At 37.9% G+C, this 9,078-nt stretch overlaps 1 pseudogene; it reads right to left on the bottom strand.

Moving 5' to 3' along the window:
- Positions 1 to 6,285: 6,285 nt before the first annotated feature.
- On the bottom strand, positions 6,286 to 8,870 carry LOC106906236 (uncharacterized; annotated as a pseudogene).
- Between the last annotated feature and the right edge of the window lie 208 nt (positions 8,871 to 9,078).

The following is a 9,078-nucleotide window of genomic DNA, read 5'->3' as shown; positions in this document are numbered from 1 at the left end:
TCACGAATCAGGGATTTTTAATCCATCTATGAAGGACGACATATCATTCAAACTTATCAAAATAAATTATTTAAAGGCCAGTTTATAAATATACTGTAAATAAACTTGTGATTGAGTTTGTGTGCCTATGCTGTGATGTGTGATCTATTTAAAGTGTACCCTACCTCATTTCTACTACCCACACGTACCTTTCAATACATATTTTGGTGTTAGCAGTCACCAAAATATGTGTATATATATATATATATATATATATATATATATATATATATATATATATATATATATATTTTTTTTTTTTTTTTTTTTTTTTTTTTTTTTTTTCCTAACATAATGTTTTTACATTATTTTCCAGTGTTTGAGTAGTTTGTGGGATTCCAGTAAAACACATTGAATAAAAGATGCTTTGCCAGCAGGTGGCATTAACGTTACCTACATTGAGATTCCGAAGAAGTTCCAGGGATCTTAAAGCAGCACCAGATGACATTGTCTTCCAAAAATGCTCATGTTAGCTTTGATTCAGTTTACTTTCTCATGACATTTGCTTCTTCAGCTTATTTCTGAAGTTTATTGGAAACAGTCAGAATGACCTGGGAAATTGTTGAACTGTTGCATTTTTTGCAAAGAAAATAAGAAGTGGCATGTGCCAAATTGAGCCTCTATCTGTTTTTATTTTTAATTTCTGCATAACCAGTCAACAGAGATACAACTAAAACCTCTCCCTTGAAAGTTAGTGAAGTTGGACACATCCTAGTAAAAGTTGCCATGTCATCAGTGGTCAAATATGGCGAGTAATAAAAAGTCACATTTTGCCATCATACATTAATGCAAAATTCCTTGCAAATATTTCTAAGGTAGTACAACAAAAAAAGTGAAACTTGATGCAAAAAAAAAAAGTATCATAAAAGCAATCCTGAAGTCCTGATTAGCTGTGGTTCCACCAGAAACAGCTCAGATTTATTCTAAGCAAGCTGAAGTCCCACTTTCAAACCTCCAAACCTCTACTTTAGGAAACCAAAATCTACTGACAAAGTAAAACAACTCATACTGTTTTCCTGAGCTGTTTGAGACACAAGATAAAATGTATTTGTTTATTTCCAGAGTCACTTACAGTTGGAATCTTTGTCATTTTTGTGTTGCTTTTCAAGTAACAGCTTCTTCCTCCCTGAGTGGCCTTTCAGTCTATTACTGAGCATGACTTGCTTTGCTGTGCATAGATACACTATTACCTGTTCTATTGAAAATGGTAATGGCATTTGTGGTGCCTGAGCTAGCTTAGCTCAACTGATATTGGAAAAACGTGCATTCCCAATATCCACATTCTGACTCATTTTTTCAAAAAAGCTATCATAAATAAAATTGCGTATTGTGGAAATTGTTTAGGGGGACATGTTTGATGGATAACTTAAAATATGTCTGTCTTTCTTATCACCTTGCTCAGTCTCTCTTTCTCCATTGCTGCTAAGTTCCCACTTTCTTTTTTCAGTTTCTCCCAACACCTCTCTACTCATTAATTTAGAAAAAAAGAGAATTTCTTCACTAAAGAAATGTAAATAAAGCTTAGTGCCCATTCTTCGAAGGAGAAATGAATCTTCCAACTATTCCTCAGATGACTTTCCCACTTGGAGTGAAGCCTTGAGTAATCATATTCCATTGAGGGCAAGAGATGTTTTATTTATCTGAGACTGATTCCCTTCAGTTTCTTTTTTATGTACTCCAATGCAATACATCATAATTCATTAAAGTGCCAGCCTGGAAATGTGGTGCCACCAGACAGAAGACAGAGCCAATGGAAGAGGCAAATCTATGTAGGAGAAACCATGGAAACATGTTTCTGTGTCTATGCTTCTTTATGGCTTTTAACAAAAAGGCAGACGCTTCTGCAGCTTCAGAAGTAGGTATTCCAGCCATCCAAAAGTCGCTAGCACAAATCCCATGGATCCTCAGGAAAAGGCACTTACTGATGGGTTGAAAAACGTCCACAGTGCTTAGCTTCCTGTTAATACAAAGCACCCGAGTTTGTAACCCAGCGCTATAGAGACAGCGTTAGGATTCTCTTCAAACTTGCCGATATGCGGCCATGTAGCTCTCAATAGTTGAAACTCTCAATAGTTCTGAACATCTCAGTGCTGTCAGTCAGTTCTATTTCGTATAGGTTTCGACCTTTAAGGCTATCGCTAGTGGGTTTATCCCTCGCCCCCAGCGCAGCACTGAAAAAAACTTAGTCCACGCCTGTCTGTGGAGAACATTTGCACGGCAACTTCCTGGTCATCTTTGTGCTCATTTATTCGGTTTTACTTGTGTGATGTTTCCATATTCTCTATGACCCATTCTGTCCTCAGAGTTCAGACAGAATAATTTTTTTTGATACGTTTATTTATTTGGGAACAACATGGTTGTCCAAAGTGCTGTATAATATAAGTTACCTGTTCTGTTCTGTTCATCGTTACACTGTTACAGTTCGTAACGTTTGTTGTTCCTGTTCACAGCAGCAGGTCTGTTTATCTCAACCTTTCTGATCAGAGCCTATTCTCCTCTCTGGTCTTCTGCTGTATGGGAGGCCGGGAGTGTGTAATTATGCACTCTAGGCCGAGTAAGGCTGTTTTCTGTAAGACATATCCTTCATGGTGGTGGTCTTGATGGACCCAGTGAGGCATAGACTACATCCTGCTTCGCCGTTAACCCACTAGCGATAGACTTAAAGGGTGAAGCCTGTACAAAATAGAACGTTGGTTACGTATTGTAACCCCAGATTCTATGAGGATAGGTGCAACCCTTTAAGCTGTGGGCCTCACTGGTTCCTGAATAGCTGAAGAAAAAAGGCTTTTAGGGAGCCATTTGTCCGGTCTGACCGTTATTTATACAGACCGTGGTGAGGTCCACCCATTTGGTGGGCGTGGACTAAGCTTTTTTCAGTGCTGCGCTGTGCGCGAGGGATAGCGATAGCCTTAAAGGGCTGCGCCTATACTCTTAGAATCTGGGGTTACAATACGTAACCAATGTTTGAAGGGCTTCCGGTGCGGCATAATGCAAATAAACAACTTTTCCTACTTTCTTCCACGACTTTAGGTGATTATTGAGCAATAAAGAACTAATAAATTCTCTGTTTAATCAAAGCATTTTTAGATGTGGCAGGGACATTTGTCAGTGTTATAAATCTTTAGAGAGAGAATACATATGGGCTACAGAGCATATTTGTTAAATAAGTGTCTATGCAGTACGCTGATTAATATAGATTAATGAAGATATGTACATAAAAAGAAAACAAAACAGGAGTAACAGCAGTGATCTCCTCTGTATGCTAGCATGGGAATGCTATACATCATTGTCTGTGTCAGCAGTTAGTTCTGTTCCAACTTACCTTCAGATCTACACCCTACAAAGAAATGTATATATTCCAGAATAAAATGCAGCTACTACAGATGGAAAAATGAGCTTAATGGCAGAGTTAAATTAAATGATTTAGATTAAGTTTTAAATTACTGAAGAAAATGTGTAGTTGTGCATGTTTTGACTGAAGACCTGGGATGAATTCTTTATTTCTGTAGAAGACTATTTTTCATGTGAAATGAACATCTGGGTCTATAACAGAGTTGAATATGCTGGTAATCTGATAACTATTATAGAACTTTAATTTATTATAGAACAGTTTCATTTAAATGCCTATTTAAATGAAACTGTTTCAAGTTAAAATCATATTAGATGACAAAATAAATATATTTCACCAAGAAAATTACTTTTCATTTATACTGTTTATTACATACACAATATCACATGAGAAGGATAGAAGAAAAATAATGCATTCCTACAAATAGTTAATGAAAGAGAAAGTGGGTTGTATTTTTTTTTTTTTTTTTTTTTTTTTTTTTACAAAATATTGGCATGTAGAATAAGAGAGACATAAGATGGAGCAAATGCACATTGAAACAAGCAATAACTCCATTTTTCTACGGTAAGCAATGATCATGGGCTCAGACTACAAAGAGTATTCTGCTCCCAAACGTCAGAACCCAGCAAAGATGATCTGCTTCAGCAGGTCACTGCCTGGAGGTGGAGGATAGAGATCTATGGAGAGAAAATAGTTTCAAAATACCTGTATGTATGTAATAGTGGATTTGTAATAAGTGTAATCCTCTTTGTGTAACTTTGGATTGTTGTCTCAGTGCTCGGTACTTTAAATTGACCCAAATTTTATAAGAAGTTGTTTTTCACTTAAAGCAAAGACAGTGTCTTTGTTGTTCTCTTGAGTGCTAGAATATCTTATTGTGAATGGTACCAGCTCAAGACATGAGCAAACCAAGCAGCTCTTTAGGCCCTCCAGAACGCTCCACAAATACTTGAATTTTAGCACAGACCATAGATCTAGAATTTTAGCATTTGTTCATTGAGAATGGTTTTAGCATAAATCAATTGAAATATTTTAAGCTGAGTAACATTTAAATTTAAGGTTTAAAGAAATTGTCAGGGTTACTTTTAAAAAGTGTAAAAAAAAAGAACAATATTTATAAGCTATAATGTAATGAGTTTAATCTTTGTGTTTGAGCTCAGTTTGTTCAAAAGTACGTCTCATCAAATAAGCAGTTATCAGATGCAAGCAGATAAACCTGCCCCCTTCCCCCCCCGCCGCCCCCCCCACTTTCCCCCAAAGATTCCAAGAAATTTGTATTGAAATACTGTTAGTGGTGGTGATGTTCTGATGGAGGGGCCCCCCAAGTCATATTCTACTCAAGGCCCCATAGAACATTGGTGAGTCTTTCACATTCTTAATTTCTTTCAGTGGAAATGCAGAGCATAGTTATATGCTATGCCATGCAGATTGCACCATACCTGAACAGCATGGTGCATTCCATACCATTGGTGCATTTGGTAACTAAATATCCAGTCAGATCTATACTGGCAAATTTGTGAAATTCTAGAACATTCTGATAAAATCTAATTGTATTTTAAATTATTTTGTTCACAGCTGAAAGAAGTAAAACAACAAAAACTTTATTCCTATAATTCAAACTATGGCTTTAAAACCCAACAAACCATCGTTTTATGTACCTGTACACTCCTGGCATTCATGCTTTTGCAAGAAAATGTATAGTTAAGATTCAAGACATAAAAGCAACTACTTATGAAAGTATTATCATCCTTTCTAAAAGCATCATAGAAGCAGTGGCCTGGAAATAATAGCTACTCTTAAAGGAGAAGAAATCCTGTGACTGAATAATATCTTAACACATTAAGGTGTTTAAGTTTGGTTCATATCAGCTTAGTGAATCCTAACTTCTCTTTGGTTGAATCCGCTCTCAGTTAAGAGTGAACTCAGCTTCCGCTGTCATGTATGACAGCGGAAGCTGAGTAGTGCTCTGGTATAGAAGGCACTCCATCTCCGCTGGCATCACTCTGTAAATACAGTTTTTTTTTCCCTGAACAGCTTTATCCTTCTGCACTACTGTTTATTGATGCTGGATATCATTTCAGCTGTCTGTCTGTGTCTTATGTAGTCTGCTGAGTTGAAGTGAAACCTTGAGACTGAAATGCTTTGTGCTCTGAGAGTAAATGTGACAAACTGTTCAAAGCACCACTTGTGATCGATGGATGAGAAAACACCACGTTTTCCCATCCACAGATATGTTTGTACCTGCTGAGATAATCTCACTACTCAATAATGGTTTTTAACAAAGGAATGATGCCCTGATTGAAAAGCTTGTGAGAACATGTGGTGAGATTGGTGATGGCAGTGCGATGCTATAGGACACATTTTAACTTATAGCTTACAGTGTTGAGTTTTCTTTTCAGTGTGGTTTTGGCACAAAAGTTTGAAATATGTGTGATTCATATTTTGTTCTGATATACATGATAATTCCTGATAAGGAATTTATCCTGACTTTTGTATGTCGGTGCATACGGACAGGGATTTAGAGCCGTCTGCATCAACTTCTTCTGTGATGGCTGAGCTCTGCTGCTGCAGGGATTTACTTATTTACATGTTTAATTTCCTCCTGGAAATTAAAGAATTTTGGGACTGAAACTATTTTTGAATCTGATTCATCTATATATATAATTTGTAAATTGATGGTATCTTACAAATGTATAGTATCTTACAATATTAATAAAAATTAAAAAAAAAAAAATATTTGCCCAGTTGGAGACCCCCAACCCAATTTAAAAAAAGTGTTTGATTGACATGGCATTTGGCTGACTTTTCATCAGAAATGTATTTTTATGTTTTTAAAATGAAGGACCAGCATGTCTCAAACATAATGTATTTGTATAAAATGCACATGCTTTGAGCTGTTATTGGCTTTTCATTTTCATTTTTATAGCAATCTCAAATTATAGCATGTTGTATACTGTTCAAGCAGGTACTACATACAAACAAGAGGGAGACATATAGAAAAAACAAAACATATAAAAAAATGTTACAAGAAAAATCTCTAGATTGCATTAGCTCAAATTGGTTATTAATAATAACTACATATAGCTCAGGGTTTTAAGTTGTTGTGAGTGGCTCTTAAAAGAGCCATTGTGGGTCAGTCCTGTGGAGAACATGATTATAATGAGGGCTTCCATGGCACTGCTCCCTCTTCACAGAAGTAGGCCATGAATGCTTTTCTGGTAGCACAGTTTGCTCCCATCTGCTCCACACCTGGAAGTGGTTCTTTGTGTATTCTAGCTCCTATCTGTGCAGGTGCCTGCCCATCTGCCCTCAAGAAATTGTTGAGAACACGAGTGCCCTTCACACATTTCTCCACAACTTCTGGGTAGATTTCTAGCTCGTGGCGAAACATTCTCCACCAGCAAGACCATATGTCGAACGAGTCTTCCACCACCAGTCAAGCCCGTGACAGTCGATAATTGAAGACACGCTGCTCCAGTGTGGGGCCGCTGCTTCCAGGAAAGGGCCACATCAAATTTCTGTGGAGTGGAAACGCCTCATTTGCCACGATGACATGTGGCAGGAGTGCTCTGTGGAAAGCTCCAGGGAGGCAATAGTCGGGAGGCAGATGGAGTGTGCAGGGCCTGACCAAAGGTGGAATTGGCCAAGATCCCACCATCACTCTTTCTGCCATATCCACCAACATCGATTCCCCTCAACTTATAATGGGAATGAAGAAGGGATAGAAGAACCAATGAGTACTCTCCCTTGTAATTACAGAAAAGGAAGCCAATGTTGGGGGGTGCTTTCAGCCTCACATGTTTTCCATCCAGAGCTCAACAGCAGACAGAGAAGGTCCATCACTCCTCAAACTCCTGCACAATAGACTTCCACTCACCTGATCCAGGAACGTACACAAACTAAGCAGTCTGAGATAGCTGTAGCTACATCTGGTAAAATGGTGGACACAGTGGAAATACCCACCGGAAGCTGCTTGAAATAGTCCTGTTGGAGTCACCGGTTGCAAAAAAAACCTGGATTAAAAAAAGGGTAAATATTCAATTTGTTTATAACAATTTAGTTACAAAATAAAAGGGATAACAAATAATGAATTAAAAGTGTTTAGATTTATGGTTCAAACACACCTAATTCATGCCAGATTTGGATTTACTTTATTCTTGTTTGAGACCTGGAATAAACATTTCTAGCTTGTTAAGTGGTACTAAGACGTTAAGTAGACGTCTACTTTCTCATTAGCAGACGCATAATCTGATCATTTTATATTAAGACTTCTTCCACTGATAAATGTTAAAGTCAGTTGCTGAATGATACCTACTAACCTCAAACAGCTGGACAGCTGTCCTTCTGCTGAAATTGAGCGCCTGTAATTGGTGTCTTGGTAGGAAATATGGGAACCGATGCAGGTCAGCAGATCGTCAAACTGCAGTGGGGAGAGATGAAAATTAAACTTATAGAGTAAGACCTCTTACATGGCAAAAAAGAGAAAGAGTTATGATTATTCTGATTATATTGGGATGGCAGTTATGAATATTATATTTCTTCTATAAAGTTTAAAGAATAAAGGTTTCCACATACTTGGCCGTACTGTGAATATCTCAAGTACAGATTTTCTACATTTCTTGTGACAAATTCTTTTATTCCTACAATTCTAATGGGTACTAACAAGTTTCTCAAGAGCTAGTTTTCTGGGAAAATGTGGTGTTTTATAGACCACAAACAAGAGGGGAGGCCAGTGTAGTGATAAAGGAACTGGAGTGATCTGATAAGACCAGGGGCGTCATGCATAAAGCATAGCGATTGTATACAGAGACTGCAGGGCAATAGCAGATCTACCAGAGCAGCTTTGGATGGAAATTGTAAGGTCCCCTTTCGAAGAACCACCTTTGCTCAAAGTGCTCCGTCTGTGAGAGGATCTGCAGTTTGGAACTCACTTCCTGTTCATTTAAAGTCTGTAGCCAGTTTTAGTGCGTTCAAAAATCAAACAAAACTTTGGTTATGTCAAAAACAGAACTGTACCCATTTTTGATGTTTTAGAGACATTAATGACATTTGTAAAATAATATCTGAAAGGTAAATGGCCTGTACTTGTATAGTTCTTCATCAAGTCCAAATGAACTGAAAATGCTTTTCACCACATTTAGTCATTCACCCATTCACACACTGATAGCAGTTAAGCCACTATATTGTAGCTACAGCTTCCCTGGCACAGTTTGACAGGAGTAAGGCAGTCATTCACTGGCACCACTGGGTCCTCTGACTACCACAGACTGGCATGGCAGGTGAATTGTCCTCTTGATCGAGGTCACAACGACTGACACAAAGTGGGGGTTCCAGCAGGCAACCCACCAGGTATAAGATAAACTCCAACCTCCTAGGACCCTGTTTACAAGTGTGCTTTTGAGTTGGGTCACCACCACTTCTTCGACCTGACCATGACACAGAACTTTGAGGGGTTTAGGTCATGAAGGTCTACACCCCTCATGTGCTCATTGATCTAGTTGACATCAGTCTCTGTATAGTTCTCTCATCTTTGTTTCTACTATGAAAATATTGTTTTTCTAGTGGATCAGCAGTTTCTCTTCTTGTGTCGGAACCTCATTAGGATCCTCGTTATTTTTAAAGGGTACATCAAAGAGACAGCTGTCCCTTCATCATAAACTTTTGCAAGTGGTAACAGAGTGCCACATGAC

The sequence above is a fragment of the Poecilia mexicana genome, unplaced genomic scaffold, assembly GCF_051168715.1.
Source record: "Poecilia mexicana isolate PSO_F unplaced genomic scaffold, ASM5116871v1 scaffold_10, whole genome shotgun sequence".
Classification (NCBI taxonomy): Eukaryota; Metazoa; Chordata; class Actinopteri; order Cyprinodontiformes; family Poeciliidae; genus Poecilia; species Poecilia mexicana.
Note: the sequence above shows the minus strand (reverse complement) of the source record. Positions and strands in the feature narration are given on the sequence as shown.